This window comes from Rattus norvegicus, chromosome 15 (genome assembly GCF_036323735.1).
Source record: "Rattus norvegicus strain BN/NHsdMcwi chromosome 15, GRCr8, whole genome shotgun sequence".
NCBI classification, from domain to species: domain Eukaryota; kingdom Metazoa; phylum Chordata; class Mammalia; order Rodentia; family Muridae; genus Rattus; species Rattus norvegicus.
Genome location: NC_086033.1, coordinates 9,491,022 through 9,514,379, shown reverse-complemented (window position 1 = coordinate 9,514,379; position 23,358 = coordinate 9,491,022). Strand labels below are relative to the sequence as shown.

Sequence of the window (23,358 nt, the reverse complement as noted above, 5' to 3'; positions counted from 1 at the left end):
TGATCTCTTATGAATCCCCCACACATGCTAATATAGTTCAGTGAATGTTTGCCTGATTTCATGCACAGTTTTTATTTAATGGCAGCAAAGACATTCTACATGATTTACAGAATTCTTTTGGAGTTAGATATGGACTATGAATTTTTCACGTAACATACCTTGTTTTAAATTTTTTGGCCATTAAGAGTAAAATGAGATCATGATTGCTTTTGGTATACTGACATCTGTGTATGCATGTGTCCCCCCCACCCCACACACACACCCTGAAAGACAGATACACACCAGCAGTCATGTTATTAAATGATGAAGACAGAAGGCTTGGGAAACACAGAAAGAAAAAAATGATTTAATGACAACCTTTCCAAAAATCTCAAAAGCCAATAAAATCCTCACTGTGAAAGCACGAGTGAGCTTTACTCAAACAATAAAAAATAAAGAAAGTGCGGTGGCCCATGCCCATAATCTGAACATTTCAGAGGCTAAAACAAGAAGATCTTTACAAACTGAAGGCTATCCTGGTCTATCTAATGAGTTCTGGGCCAACCTGGACTACAGAATAAGACTCTATATCATTTCCGTCCCCACCCCTAAAAGCCCCCTTTAAAGCCCTTTGAGGAAAAAGTCTATGTTTTTCTTATCACTAGATGGCAGGTGCCCTTTCACTGTTCCCTTTGGGAAGCTGTCTCTCGTCTATTTATGAGTGACCCAACTAATGCTCACTGTCCTATGAGTTCAAAAAGTGAGAACGTGGGGTTGGGGATTTAGCTCAGTGGTAGAGCGCTTGCCTAGGAAGCGCAAGGCCCTGGGTTCGGTCCCCAGCTCCGAAAAAAAGAACCAAAAAAAAAAAAAAAAAGTGAGAACGCAATTGAACTGTTTAACAAACAATGCACTTGAACTTTTGAACGTCTTTTGAATATGATCTGACTTTGAATGTCAGGCTCCAATGTCTGCCATCTTCACTGTGGGTACGTAACCCATGAGGTTTGCTTTAGCCATCTGTTTAATGGGTAGTATTCAGTGGCCTCTGTGAACGGTGAGCAACTTCTGGACACTTTTACTCGTGACGAACACTATGCAGGGTCATGAACAGTTCCAGGTAATTTTACTATGTCATGCATCACTGAAATTGCTGTTGTTAAACAAATGCAATGCTATGTAAGTTTGCTGGGGTTTTTTCTCTTATAATTAAGAAAATTGAGTAAAGTATGCGAGTGCTGTGATTTAGAGTGCTGGGCTCATGATGTGATAGTTGGGAAATATTTCAAGGAAAAGAGGGCAAGTTTCTCAAAGTTCAAATAGTTCACTGCCACTGACAGTCGGGGAGCATCTAGTCCCTCCAAACCATTCAAACACAGCTTGGAAGGCACAGCCCTTCAGCCACTACATGGGGATAATTCCTACTTCCAACTAGGGCTGAACTTATGACCAGTAAGGAGTGGTCACCAGTGTAATTCTTTTCTTACCTGTAACTAAGCGTGTAGCTGCACTTCCCACAGCTGACAAGGGGCATTAGTTTTTAAAAGTTGCAGAGCAGTTTTACAAGGTGTTGAGTTTCTTTAAAATTATCAAAATGATTTGAAGATTGAGTGAAACAATATATTCCCTGGGTAACTAGATAGTTTTGTTCAAGTGGAACCATGATTCAATACTCCACAACTGCAAGACCAAACAAGCAGTTACAGCCCTGCCAAGATACCAGAAGCTCGGGGCTATTACCTTCCAGAGGCTGGAAGGCACATCCTTTGCCCAGTTTTCTGTTATAACCTTTGTCCTTCCTACTGTTATTTAGGCCCAGCTAGTCTTTCTTTAAATGATCACAAAGACCACTGGAGTTTGTGATCACATGACTATAATGATCCCTCAATTACTTATCTTTAACCACCATCGTGTATACATTTCCCTTTCAGAAATGGCAGGGTCTCAACAACACAATACACTGGACACATGGAAAACACAGCAATCTCAGCAACACATTTTTCCATAATATTCCCATGAATTGAAGAATTAAAGATCATTACTTCTAATCAATATAAGGTAAAAATATAGATAATAGATGTAGAAGTGGAGGAAATTATCTGATCAAATCTATTTATTTTATCTCATAAACCATTATTTATTTGCATATGTTTATGTATATTGGGGGAGGTGCATATGTGCCACAGTATGTGTATGGAGAGCAGAGGATAATGTTTTGAGTCGGTTCTGTTCATTAAATGTACCAGGGATTAAAATCAGGTTGGTGACAAATGTTTTATCCACTGGGCTACCCTGTTTGCCTCCAATTTTGTCTTTGAGCATGACAAATACTGAAGGGGTTTGCAACTCCATAGAAAGAACAACAATACCAATCAACCAGACCTCCCCCCTCCAGAGCTCCCAGGGATGAACCCACCATTCAAAACACATGGACAGACCCAGGGCTCCAGCTGGATATGAAGCAGAAGATGGCCTTTGCAGGGAGCCAATGGCAGGAGAAGCCCTTAGTCCTGCCAAGGCTGGACACCGCAGTGTAAGGGAATGTCAGGGTGGGAGGGGGGAAGGGATGGGTGGATGGGTGGGAGAACACCCTCATAGAATAAGAGGGAGGAGGATGAGATAGGGTGTTTATGGATGAGAAACTGGGAAAAGGGATAACATTTGAAATGTAAATAAAAACTATCTGATTAAAAAATAGAAAAAAATAAAATAAAATAAAAAGAAATTAACATAAAATATAACTGAGAAGCTGCACATGGCAGTAGCTTTCCACTCGGGAGGCCTCCACAGGAGAACTGCCAGGGGTCTGACTCTGAACTTGGCTTGGATTTCCTGGCATTGGACGTCATGAGTAGAAAGAGATAAATCATGAAGTCAACAAAAATCAAAGTGACTACATTTGTGTCAGATAAAGTATCTTTAAAAAAAGAAAATTGCCAAAGGCAAACAGGGAACTTCATAATCACAGGTGGATCTTAGTCTTGGGGAAAAGTACCACACTACCTTACATATGTATTCACCAAAATGAAGAAAGATAAATCTTAAAGTGTGCTTGGAAACAAACAAAAATGGTGCACTCAGGAAGGTAATTGAGGAAGAAGCCAAACAGCAGGGTGTGACTTACAGGTTCTCTTAATTATGCCTTTAAGAGCCTATAAAATCCCCTGTGTCATTAAAGAAACTTTCAAAAATTAAAATGAATTAAAATCATAGTGTCTTTCCCACTTTAAATGAATCAAAGTAGAAATTGCTAGACATCCAATGGGAAAGTCTTCAAGCAATATCTAATGAATAATACACGTGCCAAAGACGGTCTTAACTAAGTCAGTGAAGGAAAACAAGGCTGGGTAGAAATGGAAACACACACATTAAACTGTGGGAGGTGGGGCATAACTCCTGACTCATCACATGTGAGGTGCACGTGGTGACATCTGACCTTACAGTCTCCACTGTGGGTGGGCTGCTAGATCTTGAAGAAACCTGACTTACACACTCATATCACAATCAAACTCAACACTGTCAATCAATGACATTATTGGGGTTATCCCTGCCATTGACTGGAGCTGAGAAAATGGCAGAGACTGTAGTTTTAATTCCCAAAGTACAATCTAATCAGAATGTGTGTGTGCGTGCATGCCTGTCCCCGAAGAGTCTGAAGAGACACAATGACATGAAATGGACTGGTGTCCTGACTGATACCAGGGGCAGGAAAAGAACACAAAGCTTTTAAAAGCTTTACACTGTTGGGTTTGGTAACGAAGTCCAAGACAAAATGTACCCGAGGCTACAGAATACAAAAAGGATAGTCAGAAATAACTCAGTGTAACAATGTCATGCTAACCTTCTCAGTGTTGTCAAATCATTTCTTATCTATTATCCTTATTCGGGATAATAAATAAGCTCTTTGGATGAGACAATGCAACCTCAAATGTGTGTTCTGAGCCAAGGATTCTGAATTTGATCTGATCTTAGAAGCAATTACCTAAACACAAATATTTTTCCTAACTCATTTAGCCCAGAGTTAATCTAAGTTCAAGACACTACATGGGGTACCTGGACTCTATTCTTGTCCAGAGAAAGCCCTCTATCCTGTTCATATTTCAAGTAATGCACAAGCTCTCCTTGCTTGTGTGCAAGCTGGACTCACCATCTAATACAGACGAGGGAGGACTGGAGCTAGAGAGTCACTTCTGCACCCATGTCAAGGTCTTGTTCTGTTTTCTCTCGTTGATGCTTTCATCTTTTGAGACAGTGCCTTACGTGTAGCCCAGGTTGGCCTGGGATTTTCCATATGCCTTGGGCTGGCCTTGAACTCATGGGCCTTCCTGCCTCAACTTCCAATGTGCTGGAATTCAGGTATGTGCCACCATATGTCTGTTTTAAAGACAGTCATTGAGATAAATGTATCCCAACCAGTAATGTAGAATATACTTACTTCTGATGATTCTTAAGTTTTCAATGTTGACTTACACACAGCAGAGCTTTCCAAGTTTCATTTCACAAACCCTAGATATGAACACTCATATAATAAAATGTATGATTTATAGAGCTGGACAAGAGGACATCAGTTTGGCTCAGAAATACATATTCAGTGGCCCAGTCTCTGTGTATTTGTTTATAGATACTTTAGTTTATAAAGTCATGAATATTTGAGGACATGGGTTCCGTTCTGATAAGCAGGAAAATGGTTGTAGGCAAGGCCTTTGCCATACCCCACACTTACTGCATGAGAATTTCTGGAGTAGTGGCACTGGAGGGTACGTGTCCAAGTCAACTCCTGGGTGGTTTTATACACAAGGATAAGGTCAGTGCCTGTGACATGAGCAGAGACAGGCTGCTTTGGAACACCTTACTTTCCCAGATGGGAAATCACCTCACAGCAGCAGTCTGAGAATACTAAAATATAGTAAGAGGTGTACAGATTTCACTAGCCGCACAGTGAGGGCCATGAGGGACTTCCTGGGAAAGTCCTTGCTAACAAAGTTCTCTGTGAAGTAGTGCTCTTTGAGACAAATAGGAGGATCTCCAACCATCCTGGGAGGAGCCAGGAGCTCGGCTCTGTCATTTATGCACTGGCTCGGCTGGATGGTGAGCACAGCTGTTTAAGCTGCTGGCTGCAATCAACTGTTGTGTGTGATTGGCTCACACAGCAGTGGAAACACCGCTGCAGAGCCCCACAGGTCCCTCAGCCAAGCTTTTCCGAATCCTTGCATCATTCACGCAGAGAATTCTGGCGTAATACTAGCCCTGCTGCCGAGCACACCAATTCCTGCCAGAGAGTCAGCCCTGTCAACATGGTAAACTGCAGCACTGGCCTAACTTTTAACGGCCTTTAGCCAATTCAAGGCAAAAGAAAAGCAATGCCCAGCTGCAGAACAGCCCCTGCCACGTACACTTCAGAGATGAAGCCCTGCTCCTGTCAGAAGCTCCATAAACACTGGTCTGCTTACTTGGTTAGGGGTTTCGATATAACATTAACTTTTTACTTTATGCTGTATGTAGTGCTCTTAGTATTGAACATAAAAATTCCCACAGTCAGCAAGTACCTATTCTGAGATCAGGACAACCTCAGTTTAGACACCCAGTACTCAAATAACAGCTGGGCACAGCGGTAGGCATCTGCACCCACAGTCTTACAGCTGGGTTTGGGGAGCAAAGGCAAGATCACCAGGGCTCACTGGCCAGGCAGGCTAGTCAGATTAGTGAGCTCCAGGTTCAGTGAGAAACCTTGTCTCAAAAAAGTCATCAAGGAAGATACCTTGTCTAGACCTCTGGCCTCAAGTGCATATACACACACATATGCTTGAATGCATATGTGCACATGCACCCGCACACAAACGAACATATACATACAAAAAGAATCATGTGTATAATTCTTACATTAAAATTTTTTAGCAGTAAGCACTAAAAATTCCATCCTGCACATTTCAAAAAGAAATTTCTAATTCAAATCTTCAATGTCCCCCAGTGTCCCAAGCAATTAAGAATGGGCCCCTAAGTTGCTTGACCGTGAAGCAGATACTGAGATCCTGTTCCCTTCTCTCTTTGTGTTTGTTTTCTAGCCACCCTGGAGTGAGCAGGTCACTATGCTTCACGCTCCCACTCAAAAGAGCTGCCACAGCATGGGCCTGGCAACAGAACTGAATGATCCTGGCCTGAACCCCAGAAAAAGTGAGGCCCAATACCACTTTCCCTCCTTGATCTGATCATCGTACATATGGTATCACAGAGACAGAGCAGGCTGACGCAGAGCTCAGCCTCCACTCCAGCAAGCAGGAGGCAGCCGAGTACAGCACAGAGTGAACAGTGTCCTCAGTTTAGCCAGGGTGGACACCAAGAGGACTTCTGACCAAGGCACCACCTCAGAGCTCAATGACAGAGGGCTAATTTACAGACTCAAAGACACAGTTACACAATATCTCTGAGTATTATTTAATCTTCTATTTCACAAGTCAGGAAATCTGGCTGCCACAAATACTGACATGCCTTAGTTTTGTTTTCCAAATTATCCAGAAATGTTGCATGTATTTTCATATTAGGCTATAAAAAAAGAAAACCTTTGTTTTCTTCCAAATCTGTATTATGAACACTGTCCTGTTTAATTGGGGAAATATACGAACCAATTATTATACAAAGAAATAAAAGAAAAATCTACAATTACATTTCATGGAACCAACCAAAAACTTTATCTGGACTTAAAAAACAGAAACTCTATTCCCCACCAAACTCAGAAAGAATAGAGGAAATAATTTCAGTTATCCCATTAAAACATACTCAGCTAAGTGGCAAATTGTAGAAAGAACGGAGTGAGTACTATCATTTTCTACATTATTTTTGAGTATCTGTAACATGAAATATACATTTTATTATTAAACCCAACCGGACACCACCCCCCAAATAAATGTTATTTTTACTGTGACTTCTTGATATTTTGGGGTTTCTGTTTGTTTTTCCTCACCTTTTGGTAAATAATAAGGATTGGTCGTAGGGCCTTGAGAATACTAGGGGCTAAGCCCAAGACCTCATGCCTGCTAGGCGAGCACTCTACCATTGAGCTACACCCTCAACCTTCAATTATTAAAAGTATAAATGATCCAGTGTGTTTTATTGTGTGTGATCAAATTTCTGTGTGTCCAGACAATTGAAGCCTGCTTCAGTTCTCTTGTGATGGAGAGGCTTCCTCCTCTCTGCTTCCCATTAATGGTGAGCTTGCCAGGCTAGTTTTTATCGGGACTGGTGCTGGTTGGAGGCAGAAAACAATTCATGTTGTTAAAATATTTATGGCAGGAAAACTCATAGCTCTGAGTGCCTCCAAAAAGAAACTGGAGAGAACATACACTAGCAGCCTGACAGCATAACTGACATCTCGAGGACAAAAAGAAGCAAATACACCCAAGAGGACTTGATGACAGGAAATAATCAAACTCAGGGCTAAAGGTAACCAAGTAGAAACAAAAAGAATTATACAAAGAATCAACAAAACCAGGAGCTGGTTCTTTGAGAAAATCAGCAAGATAGATAAACCCATGGACAGACTAACCAGAGAGGACAGAGTGTATCCAAATTAACAAAATCAGAAATGAAAAGAGGGACATAACAACAGAATCTGAGGAAATTAAAACAATCATCAGATTGTACTACAAAAGGCTATACTTAACAAAACTGGAAAATCTGGGTGAAATGGACAATTTTCTAGACAGATACTAGATACCAAAGTTAAATCAGGATTAGATAAACCATCTAAACAGTCCCATAGCCCTTAAAGAAATAGAAGCAGTCATTAAAGTCTCCCAACCAAAAAGGGCCAAGAACCAGATGGGAAAAGGAGAATTAGATCAGACTTTCATAGAAGAACTAATACCAATACCCTTCAAACTATTCCACAAAATAGAAACAGAAGGAACACCACACAATTCACTCTATGAAGCCACAGTTACACTTATACCTAAACCACATGGAGACACTACAAAGAAACAGAAATTCAGACCAATTTCCCTTATGAATATCGATGCCAAAATACTCAAAAAAAATTCTTGCAAACCAAATCCAAGAACACATCAAAACAATCATACATCATGATCAAGTAGGCTTTATCCCAGGGATGGAGGGGTGGTTAAATATACAGAAATTTATTAAAGCAATTCACTATATAAGCAAACTCAAGGAAAAAAAACCAACATGATCATCTCATTAGATGCTGAGAAAGCATTTGACAAAATTCAACACCCCTTCAAGGAAAAAGTCTTGGAAAGACCAGGAATTCAAGGGCTATACCTAAACATAGTAAAAGCAATGTACAGTAAACCAGTAGCCAACATCAAAATAAACTGAGAGAAATTTGAAACAATCCCACTAAAATCAGGGACTAGACAAGGCTCTCTCTCTACCTATTCAGTAGAGTACTTGAAGTCCTAGCCAGAGCAACTAGACAACAAAAGGAGGTCAAAGGGATACAAATTGGAAAGGAAGAAGTCAAAATATCACTATTTGCAGATGATATGATAATATACTTAAGTGACCCCAAAAATTCCACCAGAGAACTGTTAAACCTGATAAACAACTTCAGCAAAGTGGCTGTGTGTAAAATTAACTCAAACAAATCAGTGCCTTTTTTTCACTCAAAGCATAAACAAGCTGAGAAAGAAATTAGGGAAATGACTGCCTTCACAATAGTCACAAATAACATAAAACACCTTGATGTGACTCTAACCAAACAAGTGAAAGATCTGTATGACAAGAAGCTCAAGTCTCTGAAGAAAGAAATTGAAGATCTCAGAAGATGGAAAGATCTTCCTTCCATGCTCATGGATTGGCAGAATTAATATAGTAAAAATGGCCATTTTGCCAAAAGCAATCTACATGTTCAATGCAATCTCCCTCAAAATTTCACCTCAATTCTTCACAGAGTTAGAAAGAGCAATTTGCAAATTCATTTAGAATAACAAAAAAATCAGGATAGCTAAAACTATCCTCAACAATAAAAGTACTTCTGGGGGAATCACCATCCCTAACCTCCCTCTGTATTACAGAGCAATAGTCATAAAACAAAAAACAAAAAAACTGTATGGTATCGGTACAGAGACAGGTAGGTAGATCAAGGGAATAAACTTGAAGACCCAGAAATGAACCCCAGCACCGATGATCATTTGATCTTTGACAAAGGAGCTAAAACCATCCAGTGGAAAAAAGATAGCATTTTCAACAAATGGTGCTGGTTCAACTGGAGGTCAGCATGTAGAAGAATGCAAATTGATCCATGCTTACCACCCTGTACAAAGCTCCAGTCCAAGTGGATCAAGGATTTCCACATAAAACCAGATACACTCAAACTAACTGAAGAAAGATTGAGGAAGAATCTTGAACACATGGGCACTGGGGAAAATTTCCTGAAGAGAACACCAATGGCTTATGCTCTAAGATCAATAATCGACAAATGGGATCTCATAAAACTGCAAAACTTTTGTAAGGCAATGGACACTGTCATTAGGACCAAACGGCAACCAACAGATTGGGGAAAGATCTTTACCAATTCTACATCTGATAGAGGGCTAATATCCAAAATATACAAAGAACTCAAGAAGCTATAACTGAAGAGAACCAAATAATCCTATTAAAAAATGGGGTACAGAACTAAATAATTTTCAACTAAGAAATATCAAATGACTGAGAAGCACCTAAAGAAATGACATCCTTAGTCATCAGGGAAATGCAAATCAAAAGAACTCTGAGATTCCACCTCACAGCAGTCAGAATGGCTGAGATAAAAAACTCAGGTGACAGCAGATGCTGGAATAAGAGGAACACTCCTCCATTGTTGGTGGGATTGCAGACTGGTACAACCACTCTGGAAATCAGTCTGGAGGTTCCTCAGAAAAATTGGACATAGTGCTACCTGAGGACCCAGCTATACCTCTCCTGGGCATATACCCAAATGATGTTCCAACATATAACAAAGACACATGCTCCACTATGTTCATAGCAGCCTTATTTATAATAGCCAGAAGCTGGAAAGAACCCAGATGCCCTTCAACAGAGGAATGGATACAGAAAATGTGGTACATCTACACAGTGGAGTACTACTCAGCTATTAAAAACAACGACTTCATGAAATTCTCAAGCAAATGAATGGAACTAGAAAATATCATCCTGAGTGAGGTAACTCAATCACAAAAGAACACACATGGTATGCACTCACTTATAAGTGGATATTAGCCCAAAAGATCTGAATAGCCAAGATACAATTCACAGACCACTTGAAGCTCAAGAAGGAGGAAGACCAAAGTGTGGATGCTTCAGATCTTCTTAGAAGGAAGAGCAAAAATACTCATAGGGGGATACATGGAGACAACATGTGTACCAAAGACTGAAGGAAAGGCCATTCAGAGACTGTCCCAACTGGGGGATCCAACCTGTGTACAGACACCAAACCCAGACAATATTGTGGATACTAAGAAATGCATGCTGCCAGGAGCCCGATATAGCTGTCTCCTGAGAGGCTCTGCCAGAGCCTGACAAATACAGAGGTGGATACTCACAGCCAACCACTGAACTGAGAAAGGGTTCCACAAGAGAGGAGTTAGAGAAAGGTCTGAAGGAGTTGAAGGGGGTGGCAACCACATAAGAACAACAATATATCAACTAGACCCCCACCCCCAGAGCTCCCAGAGACTAAACTACCATCCCAAGAGTACACAGGGATGGACCTATGGCTCCAGGTGCATATGTAGCAGAAGATGGCCTTGTCAGGCATCAATGGGAGGAGAGCCCCTTGGTCCTGGCATGGCTCAATGCCCCAGTGTAGGGGAATGTGAGGGAGGTAGGAGGAAGTGGTTTGGTGTGTGTGGGGAGGGAAGTACCCCCATAGAAGCAGGGGGAGATAGTGGATTTCTGGAGGGAAAACAGGGAAAGGGGGCTAACATTTGAAATGTAAATAAAACATATTCAAGAAAATGTAATTACAATATTATTTATATATTATATTACATAGATTAAATAAAAATAGCAACAAAATAAAGAATAAAGTATTTATGGCTTCCTTTCAGTTCCAGTGGGGTTTGCTGCTCAGATATAAAAGCCACGGTCTTCATCATGTGTGCCCAAGTCTACTATGCATTATGTAACACAAAATTCATCAAAAAATGTCCAAAATAACAGTCAGAATACCTCGGGACTTTCTTCTTTGTAATTCTTTTCCCTAAAGATGTGGAGGGAAAATTCTTGGGAATCCAAGGAACATTTCCTAGTCTTCTTTCTTGTTATGTGGGTTCAGAAAATTCAACATGAATCCTTACCTGTGGTACTTGGAGGCAGAAATAAAGAGGACACAGACAGTAATTTTCATTCTTAATTCCTTCATATCTAAAATTTAAGTAACTGTATACAGCATGTAACGAGACTGAAGGATGTGAACCTCCTTCTCTAATCCAGTTTATGAACTTGCAGCTAACAACAGGGGCTGTGTGGCAGTGACAGCTGGGCAGCAAGGAAAGGAGCAGAACACAGTCTGACCAGTGCCGTGCTGCCTGGGACATGACCCTGCCAACACCCTGCTTAAGTGACAGGAGGTCTGGGCCTTTCAAAACTTACTCGGGGCAGTCGAGACTTAATTTTTTAAAAATGTAAACAATATTAAAACATCCTACTAATAAAAATGTATCAACATAAACATTAATACAAACATGACAACCATCAAACATTAAAACCTTATTCTTCATAAAAACTAACTTCCATGAATAATATTTTTAGAAGAGTCACATATTCAACATATGCAACATCCCAGTGAGACTACTCAGCCCAGGTCTCAAGAGACAAAGGCAGTAAGAAAGAACAGTAATAAACTGCAGAAGAGGAGAGGCTGGGACAGGAGGAGGGCAGAGGCAGGTCAAGGGTTCTGTGACAAGGAGACACCGAGCTGCACGTAAAGGATACAAGTTTGCTAACGGGGGAAGGAATCAGCCTAGTCTGACTCCCTTTCACCTGGGCTAGCTTTAGAGGCTTGCCAATCTATTGCTCATAAATTCTTTTTTAAAAGACCAATTTCTTTTATTTCTTTCAAGAAAAAATTCTGGACTTTGGATTTCAGATTTTGAGGTCAGGGGTATTTGGACTATGAAGTGTATCAATATCCACTATCTGGAAACATTGCCATCTGATATAATCAGGCCAGCACTCAGACAAGCCATATGTTGTATACAGAACACTGGGTCAATGAGCAGACAGTTATTATTGCTAAGGCCTCGTAAAGATCGACACTAGAAAATCCTGACACTCCAGTGCACCAAACTTTATTTATGCTGACTATTTATAACTTAGTTCCTGTCTTACTGAACCATAACTGTTAAGATAAGAAATATTATCAAAACCCACAAATTCTTAGGCGTCATAGCAATCAAATTATATTAAATAGATGGCAGGTTAATGCTTGACAAAGGAATACGATGAGTTTTAAAGATAATCTGTGGCGTTCCCTAGTGTTTCTGGATACATGCTGCATCATGAATGAGTAGATGTGCTGTGGTTTTCTTTACACTAAGTGCACGAGTCAGTAAATCTCATAACCTGTATGGAGTAACTGACTGCATCAGTGATAAGACATAAAACCGAAGGCTCACACATGCCTGACACTGGAGGAGCACTGGCAGTGAATGCACACACAGGGAAGTTGATGGCTACCCACAGATCCTTTAGGAGCTTCAGGGAAGCCACAGACGCTCTGCGATTACATCGAAGAGCAGTACCTCTGCACGGTGAACTTAGAGAAACTTGGAACTATCCCCATTTCAGATTGCTCTACCTAGAAAAACCCAGAGAGTACAAAAGGACTAACTGGCATGAATATACTCTTTAATAAGCTGCCCAGATAGCCCTGCTAGCTTATTCAACTCCGTTAGAAGCCCACAGCCCATGTGATGGTGGCTGTATCAAGAGGTGCATTGCTCTTAGTTCATCATGCAAAACCCCCCTTGCCAGCTACAATTAGACTCAACTCTCCTGATGCGACTCATTATTTCGAGAAAGTTTTACTTATGAAATTAAATGTTATCACTATTCTTCTCAAAACATTTATGTTTTTTCAGGTTTCACTGTGTAAGCGCAAAGAAACATCTGATGAATTACGAAAACTTTGGCCTTTGTGATAATGGGTCATGAAAAATTTTCAGTAGTTGAATAGGTTGAAAACTGACACCAATATCAATGGAAATCACTCCTGCATGATTACAGGCTGACAGATCCATGTTATCCCAGCCTTTTCTCAGGGTGGCTCTTTAAGAACCATCCAGGGCAGGACTGCTATTGTGGTGATAAAGGAGCTTAGAGCGACTCCTCCCTTCAGCACAGTAAGACCACCTCCGGAGATTGGCTAAAAAGCCTGCAAAAAATAAGAAGCATTTACTTAACAAAATCTCCATAAGCTACTCATTGCTGATGGGAACTAAGCTATTCCAACCAGGGGCTTTCCAGCCTCTCCCCGGCTCCTCTCAAGGAAGAACTGCCTTTGTAGGTCCACCAGTGGTTTTCATCTCTCACAGATCCCTGGCGTAGGAAAGCCACTCTTGGTGGGTTCAGCAGCTGTAACGTGAGCATGTATCATATCCCAATCTCTGTGCCAAAGAGACCTATCCCAGGCAGGTGGCAGCAGTCAGGAGCTTCCTGTCCTTCCAACCACAGTCCAATACCTCAGGCAGGGTAGCAGAGTCAGCTCCCAACTCCCACATGCTCACACACACCTGCTTGTGATACAGGTCCCAACTCCCACATGGTCACACATGTCTGCTCGTGATACAGGTCCAGGTAGGGCCCCAGGGAAGAACAAGCCCTCAAAGTGCCCAGGTCTTGCTCCACATGTAAGTTCCAGGAGAATGTGCACATGCGCCTTATAGATTGGCAGCTTCCCACTCGTCCCAAGAAGCCAGGCTCTCTCTGGGGCAGACCGTAAAGCAATGTACGCCCATAAAATGAACAAAGGCACGGTCAGCTTACATCACAGTGAACTGTGGCACTGCAAAAGCTGAGGCCTTAACGCCTCTACCAAAATGCAGCCCCTTTACATGGTCATGGAATTATTGGATGTCAGCCAGTCAAAGTTAAGGTCACCAGAGCGGACTCTGTCTAATGACTGGTGACCTTATAAAATATGGACATACCCAGAGATAAACATACACAATCACATGAGAAAGGAATTCACATGAATTCAGAGGGAGAAGCATTGAGCAAATACCAGGAGCCAAAAAGAACTGAGAAAGAATTCTCTAAAGGTTTTAGAGAAACACAGCAGTGTGCAATATTTGATTCTGGAGTTTTAGCTTTCAGAATTATGATACAGTAAGCTGCTGAAGTGACAGTTCATTCATGTGGCCCGGCTGTACATTCTGAGGAGAAAATAGAGCCCTTTGTATCCAGTCAGCTTTGAAATTATGTTATATAAATGAAACTAAACCAGACTCACACATATACACAGTATGTGTATTACTCAATTCAAAACATCAGTGGCAGACACATCTATAAGGACCAAAGAAACCTAGCTGTAGGGAACTAGAAGGAATTGAGTACAGACTTTCTTCTTCTTCTTCTTCTTCTTCTTCTTCTTCTTCTTCTTCTTCTTCTTCTTCTTCTTCTTCTTCTTCTTCTTCTTCTTCTCCTCCTCCTCCTCCTCCTCCTCCTCCTCCTCCTCCTCCTCCTCCCCCTCCCCTCCTCCTCCTTCTCCTCCTCTTCCTCCTCCTCCCTCTCCCCTCCTCCTCCTCCTCCTCCTCCTCCTTCTTTATTTCATGTATATGAGTACACTGTAGCTGTCTTCAGACACGGAGGAGGGCATCAGATCCCATTACAGATGGTTGTGAGCCATCTTCTTAAAGGGACAATCGCATGAGTGTGTGAATATACTAAATTAACCCCATACTTTTTGGAGTATGGATTAATTATACAATATGGGATTTTCTCTTATGCTTTTGTTTAGAATTTCATAAATGATAAGGGAATGTTTTCCTAATAAGGCTAGTAGGAACGGGGAGGGGAAGGAGAGGGGAGGGGGAGGAGTGGCTATCCAACCCAATGCCTGTGTGGAACTAGAACGGGGTAACATCTAAGAAGTACAGATTGTGGAACCAGAATGGGGTAACATCTAAGAAGTACAGATTGTGGAAGTAGAGCGGGGTAACGTCTAAGAAGTACAGATTGTGGAACTAGAACGGGGTAACGACTAAGAAGTATAGATTGTGGAACTAGAACGGGGTAACGTCTAAGAAGTACAGATTGTGCAACTAGAACGGGGTAACGTCTAAGAAGTATAGATTGTGGAACTAGAACGGGGTAACGTCTAAGAAGTATAGATTGTGGAACTAGAATGGGGTAACGTCTAAGAAGTATAGATTGCAGTGTGGCCTACACCTTACAAGAGCTCAAGGTGATGGTGATCCTTTAAATTCTACATATGTGCACAGAAAAGAAGGGCATTTCAAGGGCAGTTCTGCTGGTGGAGTTGCTAGTAGACTGGATGTAAGGAAGTAAGAGGGGTAGCTTATGACAACAACCAGACAGCACGACAGTATGTGCTCTGCACCCGATGTGACAAATCTGTTTTGTCACTGGATGAAGACTTCAGACATGGCTGCCGCCATGACCATGTGAAACTACACTTCTCTAAAGACAGTTACACTATGAGCTATCATCAATCTGCTTAGCTCAGTTTTTCTGTTCATGCAGTGCAGAAGTCCCAGCCTAGGGAATGGTGCCACCCATAGTAGACATGTCTTCTCACATCAGTTAAGACAAACAAGGTAATTCCCCCAACACACATGCTCAGTAGCCCATCTCCTAGGTGATTCAGACCTTGTCAGGTTGCCGATCAATTCTAACTATCATAATGCCTACCCATCAAGTCTGAGTTATCTAAAGTCTATGATGAGGGACAACCAAAGAAAAAATATCTACTGAAAACATGGGGAAAGAGCTATCTTTTAGTCATAGGATAGCTTAAGAATTACATGTCATTACATAGAGGAGCTCAGGTTGTGCCTGCACGTGGTTAGTACTATCTTCCTTTCTATTTTTAACTAAGAAGACATACGTTGGAAAAAAGAAGAAAGCTTAAATGAAAGCGAGAGAGAGAGAGAGAGAGAGAGAGAGAGGAGGGAGGGAGGGTGCAGAAGCTAAATCTAGAGACAGCTCTTATACTTCTAACAGTTGAGGAGCTTAAACAAACACATGGTATGGATTATAGGACCATGACAACAGGGCCAACAAAATGCTAACTATTTTAGAGGATTGTCTGTGAAGAGAAGGAACACTACTTGTGGTGAGGTGGGTAAAGAAGGAACAGGATGAGCCTTTCTGGAGGAGTGCTTGAAGGGAGGAGGAAGGTCCTTAAGGAAGGACCTAATTAGGAAGGCCTGTCCTAACTCAGAGCCTGGGAGAACTGTTGCAATACAAACAGGAAACTGGCTTGAGGTGGACTGGTGAGTCTGGTTATAGATCTGCTCATTTAAAACTGTAAAACATACACCTCAAAAGCTCTCCAGATTAGTCACGCTGTTTCTAAAAAGCCAGCTCTGCACACACACTTTCCTTTATGGTTACCATCACAAAAGTAACTCTAAATTACGCATTTCATAACACTGGACTGTAGCCACTCCCATATGTGCAAACTGTCTGACACTCCTCCTTTAAGGAAGTGCCAATCCCTCTCCTGCTGAAAGCGACTTGCTTCTGATGGCGTAGGCAGCCCGTGGGGCTCCCCTTCTCTCTTTACCTCCCTGGAAGAGGAAAGAAGCCCCTATCCGACCCAGAGGCAAGTGGCTGAACTACTCCAGCCCCAGCCAAGCCTCATATGAGTCTAGATTTTTTTTTTTTTTACAGCACACATCACTTTTTGTTCAAGGAATAACAAACATATTCTGTATACACAGCACAATGCCTTCATACACATAAACACTATGAAAGATACCAGCAGATATCCTGGCAGTGACCTCCTGAGAGATGAGAAAGGGTAGCAGCCCAGCTCAGCAGGGTCCTAAGCCAGAGCAGCTACAGAACAGTATGGAACGCGGCACACTCAGGTCAGTGTGTCATCCTGAGATAAGTAACATCTGCTCACTGCTGCCACTACAGCTGGCACAGTGGCACCAGCCACTGAAGAGTGAGAAGAAAAGGAGGTGTTGTACACAGTACCCAATACAAAGCTATTACAACGGTGCTTGTCATTGCCAGCTCAGTACCTGTCTCAATCACAGCAAAATCTGAGATTAACAGATACAAAATACACAAGAATACCTGTCTTTGAACGATCAAAACGTATTATTTTCCATTATAAAGAATGTTTTAAAAAGACTTCAAGCATTTTTATTGAGTGGCATTCATTAGTGTTTAATGGTATATTTCTCTTTCAATAAAATCATCTTCTAACGCTATTACCAATTCAATATGGTGTGCAATAGATTCGTCACAGTGAAGGAGAGTAACCTTTTAAATAAGCAACAGGCGATGGAAATGTGGTGGAAGAGCTGCTATCTGTCATCCGCGCTCAAGCAGAAGACTGTGACAACAGCTAACAGGCAAGATGCCTGCGCCGTACACCAGGCCAGCAGCAGCCACAGCTGCCCCTACACTATTTCACCTCGCTTCTGTCTTTGTCCTTAAGTACAGAGATAACAGGCAATGAAGCCAGGCTCAAAAGTCAGGCACAACTGATGCTGGCCCTGGGGACACCCCACTGATGACTTTACTGCCATTTACAACATTGTAGGGAGTTTATGAGAACTCAAGATTCTTAGCATTCCCTTTCCTGGAGGGGTCACAGGATCAGTCCAAGGAAACACGTAAGTGCAGACTTAACTACACACATTTAAACTTGTCCTCCTATAACTCTGTCTGAGCTACTGCTCCCCATCTTGAAAACTAAGAAGTTCTATATCTGGTTAGAGCTGCCAAGTCATTAATAAAGATGGGAGGGATTTAATAACTTGCAATGTAATCTTAAAATACTACAACCTTTTAAGAGAGCCACCATAATGAGATCATTTATAAGTGGCCATGGTTACTTAATGAGCTCTACAAAATAAAAACGTGATTACTAAGGTAATTTTTGAACTATCATAATGACTTTAGCATTTGCCTGTCAAACTTTATTCCAGTTGAAGACAGACCTGTGCAGTGCGTTCATGTAAGTAAGTAAATATGGGGAGAGAATACAACCAAAGCCATGTTAAAACAACAGAGAAATTCCTGAGACCCACACAGGGAGAGGAGGTAAGGTAAAAAACGACTGGAAGCTGGGGGGCAAAGAGACCGACACTGAGAAGCCAGATTCATTACTACATACATCCAATGAGTGAGGAAAGCTGGGGGAGGGGGGACGGGGCAGAAGGATGGGAACAGGCAAAGCTTTCCCTCCTACAGTGCCAAACCATCCCACTCCCCTTCATTTCTTCACACTGGGGGGGGACACAGCCCCCACAGGTCAGTTTTCTGGTGCCTTTCTTCACTGTAAAGCCCATTTCTTTAACTTATTAAGGAAAAGAATTCTTACTATAAATTTTTTAAAAGTGTCAATTTTCTTCACTTCGCGGTCTAGACTGGAGGCAAACCAACGAAGCTTTTCTACAGCATGCTGTAGTCATGGGCCCGGTTGGAACACACAGGCTAGTGTCGCAGCTGTGGCTCCTGCTTTGTGAGTGCCTATTCTTTCTCCCTCGTCATTCAGGTGGAAGGTACACAAAGCAAACCAAGCCAGGGCGGTGGCATGCAGAAGAAGCACATACGTGTCCGGCCAGAAACCATAAATTAGTCTGACGAAGAGCACTGGTGTTTGTGGTTTAAATGAAAGGCACAGCCATACAGATTCTTCCTTTCTTTGTTTTGATGGGAATTCTAGTGCCTATCACCTGAGCCAGGCTGACATGTAATAGTCACTCAGCACTCAGACAGTTTCTACAAATAAAACTGACATGCTGTGTGTGCCGAGCTACCTCTGCTCTACAAATGCAAACCACAACTGAAGCACCGTTCGTGAACGCTCAAAAGGGGCTGTTTTCTTCCAGACCTCCGCCTCAGCGCCTTGTGCGTGCCAGAATCATGATAAGATTTGGCACTCAGGGAAAACTGTTCAATTTGAGCGGAGCACACATATTTGAACTGATTTGTCAATTACTGGAATAGGATGAAAGCTACCTCAGCTCTCCTAAGTATCTCAGAGGCCGGGCGGTTTTCCTGCACAAGTTTTCCACAGTTCTGAAGTGTCTACCTAAAGCCTATGTTTAGATAATGCCGCTGACATTCTGAAGGTTCATCCAGAAATTATCATCAGCATAGCTGTTTCGACACTTGAACAATATACTAAAATTAGTAATTAAAGTCTAGTGATAGAAAAATTAAAGGTTTTCATAGTACCAGTCTTAAAGAACATATTTAATGCAATGGAAAATATAGAAGAATGGTTATGACCTCAAACTGTTAAAGAAAAAGCTATCAGTGCTTCTGATGGCGAGGGAACTGTGATTTTCAGTGTGATGTGCTCTGCTTTCTGCGAATCTTGGGGCCCTTAAGACATCAAGAAAGTAAAAACTACTTTTCCAATAACCCTAGGACCCATTCACTTTTGTCATGTCTGGCTGCTGGTGCAGACATAGTACAGGTAAACTGAGGTATCTATCAACCACGCCCTACAGTGTGTATGTGTGTGTGTGTGTGTGTGTGTGTGTGTGTGTGTGTGAGAGAGAGAGAGAGAGAGAGAGAGAGAGAGAGAGAGAGAGAGAATGAGAATGAATGTAGAGGTCAGAGGACAGCTTATAAAGTCAATTCTCGCCTTGCACTGTGTGGGGCCAAGGCTGGAGGAGTTCAGGCCATCAGGCTCGGTAGCAAGTCCCTTAGCAACGCTGACTAGCTCACCAGCCCAACTAACCTACTCTTTTCTCAAGACAACCCAGCATGTCTACTTGAACAGATTTATGCCTTCTGCTATGACTTCACTGTCCTTGGTCTTTGATCTATGTAAGGTCAACAGTGACCTGCCAGGGTCAGTTTTAATCTTGTACAAAGCAAAGAGTGAAACCAAGTATACAGCATACCAGGACAAACACCGGTGCTTCCCTGGAGGGTAGGAGATAACTGTTCTGCAACACAAGTGAAATGACCCAACAGTCAGGAACAAGACGTGGCTTCTATGGAGAGTTCAGGTAAAAGTGAGGACAGAATTACATTGGCTGGAATCTGTCCAGGGCAACAGTGAGGAGACTCCCATGGGAACTTCAGTGATCAAACATGCTCAGTACTTCATTAGAGAGCCACAGCCGACCTGGGCATGCAATGTGAAAGTGTCCTTAGGGCCATTCAGACTGGGAATGCAGAAAGGCTGGTCCTCAGCTAATGAATGAGGTGGGGATTATTCAAAGACAGATCACTGCAGGTGTGGCCTTAAGGGCATCTCAGGGTCTGGCCTCCCTCTCCTTTTACTGACCGGTAGCTAAGATCTGAAGACTTCTACTCCACACCAGTCTCTCAGATATGATGTTCTACATCATTTCCGGCTCAAAGCGGTGATGACAAGCTTGAGCTGACACTTTTGAAACTCTGAGCCTCAATCTGTCTCCCTCCCCTACATTAATTTTCTCAGGTACCCCATCACAGTCTCTGAGTCTTCGACTGCTAATAACCTGTGATCTGGTTCAGAAACTTCCTTTCCTTCCAAGACCTGGAAGACAGACAAAGCACACCTGTTCTTCTGTAGATTCTTAAAAGCATTCTAATTACTATCTACAAGCACCTTTTTCTCCCTTTCAAAATACTTCCTGATTTTAAAGTGAGTTAAGCATGAAAATTTATGCCAAGCAATGACAAATATATTATTCCCTTTGTTCTGCAATATGTCTAATAACAGCTGTAGAGGCTACTATCGTTGTTTATCTCCTTCATTATTCTGAAATTGCTCACAACTGCAGTGTAGTGGCTCGCACCCACAAGCCAGCATTCAGGAGGCTGACGCAAGAGAGTTACAAGTTTGAAGTCACTCTGGACATCACAGTGAGACGCTCTCAAAACATCAGTATTAAAATCAAACAGCCGTCACTAAGGAGGAAAAGTTCAATTAGAGCATTAGTATTGCTATTAAATAAAAAGGTGCCAGCGAGCCACATGGAAAAACCAAATCGAGCCCTCAGGATACTCTGGATACAGTCTACAGCCTCGGTTAGCAGTTCAAGGACCTGCCACTGGTGCTGTCATACACTTCTGCAGTCGCAGGACTGGTTGAATGTGGACGCAAAGGCCAACTAACATAATCAAGGTAAATCACACACCATGCATCACATGATAAAATGCAAAGGTGACAACTGACTAATTACCAAGGCACCTTCAAGCTCCAAGGGCCTCCTGAGTTTAGGCGTCTAGTGCGTGGTACAGTGCAGTGGTACAGTGATAACAAAAGGCCATGCCAGTGTGAACAGGGTCCAGAGAAGATCCCTCAGGGCATGGAGGTCAGCTAAACTATCACACTGTGCTAGGACTTGGAGGAAGCACAGAAGGGAACATGTGATGCTGGCTAGGAAAGCAGTACTAACTGAAGCCAGGAGACACAACAGGCTTCCAGGCTTAGGGACGAGTATTGCCTAGGACAGTGGTTCTCAACCCTGCTAATGGAGCAGTCCTCTAATACAATTAATTCCTCATGTTGTGGTGACCCCAACCACAACCATTATTTTTGTTGCTACTTCATGACTGTTATGATCTGTAATATAAATATCTGATATGTAGGATATCTGACATGCGACCCCAATAAAAAAGGTCATTCAAAGGGGTTGTGATCCACAAGTGAGATGCTCTGGCCTGGGAGAATGGGGTAAAAAGCAAGGTAAGAACCTTTGAAAGTTCCATGAAAAACAAATTTATCAGACAGGACACAAAAACTACCGGGAGTTTTGATAAGAGAAATATGATGATTAGATTTCTACCTCACAAAGATTATATATGGCTAAAGAAGGCATTTCTGACTGTGAAACAAAGTAGTGGAGACACCAAGAGCTCTCTCGGGCCCTGGGAAGGAAAATATGAAGAGACAGCTCAACAAGGAGAAATACATCCAGGGCACTGAGCAAGGAGGAGAAGGCAGTCTTCCAAAGCCTCAATTAGCGTGGAAAGGGTTAAAGCAGGCTGCAGTGCTACTCTGCATGGAGAGCAAGCGACTTGTAAGCTGGTTGAAGGGGAAACAACACAGCAATGAAAGTGACACGTGCATACAAATGAGAGATCAGGTAAGAAACGATTCATAAGAACCGAACAGCTGGCTTCAGAACTGGAAAACCCCTGAGTTTCACTACCAACATACTTATCCTGGAGACATTAATACATGGAAAAGAGTTCTGGAAAGAATGTGTACCCTCCACTGAGCCTCCACCAGGCTAACTGATCAGAACCTAAGAACTGATTCAGTCTGGAACGCTCAAGTCCAGAGTGCAGTTACCTCAGGCTTCTTTACTAGGCCGCTTTAGTGTTCCTCCTCCACGGTCCCTGACCAAACAGCCCTGTGACTGTGAGGTATTCCCTTTGGAAGATAAAAATACACACCATATTCCAAGAACCAAAGCCAGACAGTATCTGCAGCCTGAGGCAGTGACGTCCCTGCCCTATTCACCTCTACTTCCTTATGTTTCCTCCAACACATGGGCTTCCGTTCTTTTGTTCTGTTACTATAAAAATTTCATGAAACTTCTTTCTACACTGAAACATGGAATTTGGGGTAACTAAACCTGTGTTTCCTAAGCCGTGGTCCTCATATTTGGCTTCAGAATAAAGTCTCTGTTACAAATTACAACATTTGTCATGAGAACGAGGCTGGAAGGAGCTAACTGAACCACTGTTTACGGTCATACGAAACAGAACACTGCTCAAAACTCCATTTGCCTATTCCCAAACTTGGACTAACAATCTGGGAAATCTTTGGTACTTCACATAAAAACCTACCCTTCCCACGCTTTTTTAGTTGCTAGAGGAAACTTCTAAAACCACATAGTGTTAGCTAAGGCCAAACTCTGTCCCTGTGAGGAGAGATCTGCTTACTTGTGACCTGTGTCCTTCCTTGGTCTATTTATTCCTGCACCTGTGGGCAGACATGGGCAGGGAAAGATGTAACCGTAAGGTGGAGGTTAAGGTCAGATACTTTCAGGAAGGAACAGAAATCAGCAAAGAGCACAGAAGGCAAGACACCGACAGAGCGAACTCAGGAAGGGAAGGGAGGGACACAGGCAAGGGGTGGAGGGAAGGAATGTAATTATCATTACACTCAGCATTAACAATTACCAGTTCATGGTCATGGATTGTTCTTCTACAAGTTCCCATTTATCGTTCACTAACAGTAATCACTCCAATGCCTGTGCACTGGAACTGTGAACAACCGATTCT

At 42.2% G+C, this 23,358-nt stretch overlaps 1 protein-coding gene and 1 pseudogene across 4 annotated transcripts in view; one reads left to right on the top strand and one right to left on the bottom strand.

The window, feature by feature from the left end:
• The window catches only part of Ube2e2 (ubiquitin-conjugating enzyme E2E 2), a 277,665-nt gene that overhangs the window by 174,352 nt on the left and 79,955 nt on the right, over positions 1-23,358 (bottom strand). The gene's annotated exons all lie outside the window — the stretch shown is intronic.
• Positions 1-23,358, top strand: part of LOC103693837 (aurora kinase A pseudogene) — a 98,274-nt pseudogene that overhangs the window by 34,999 nt on the left and 39,917 nt on the right.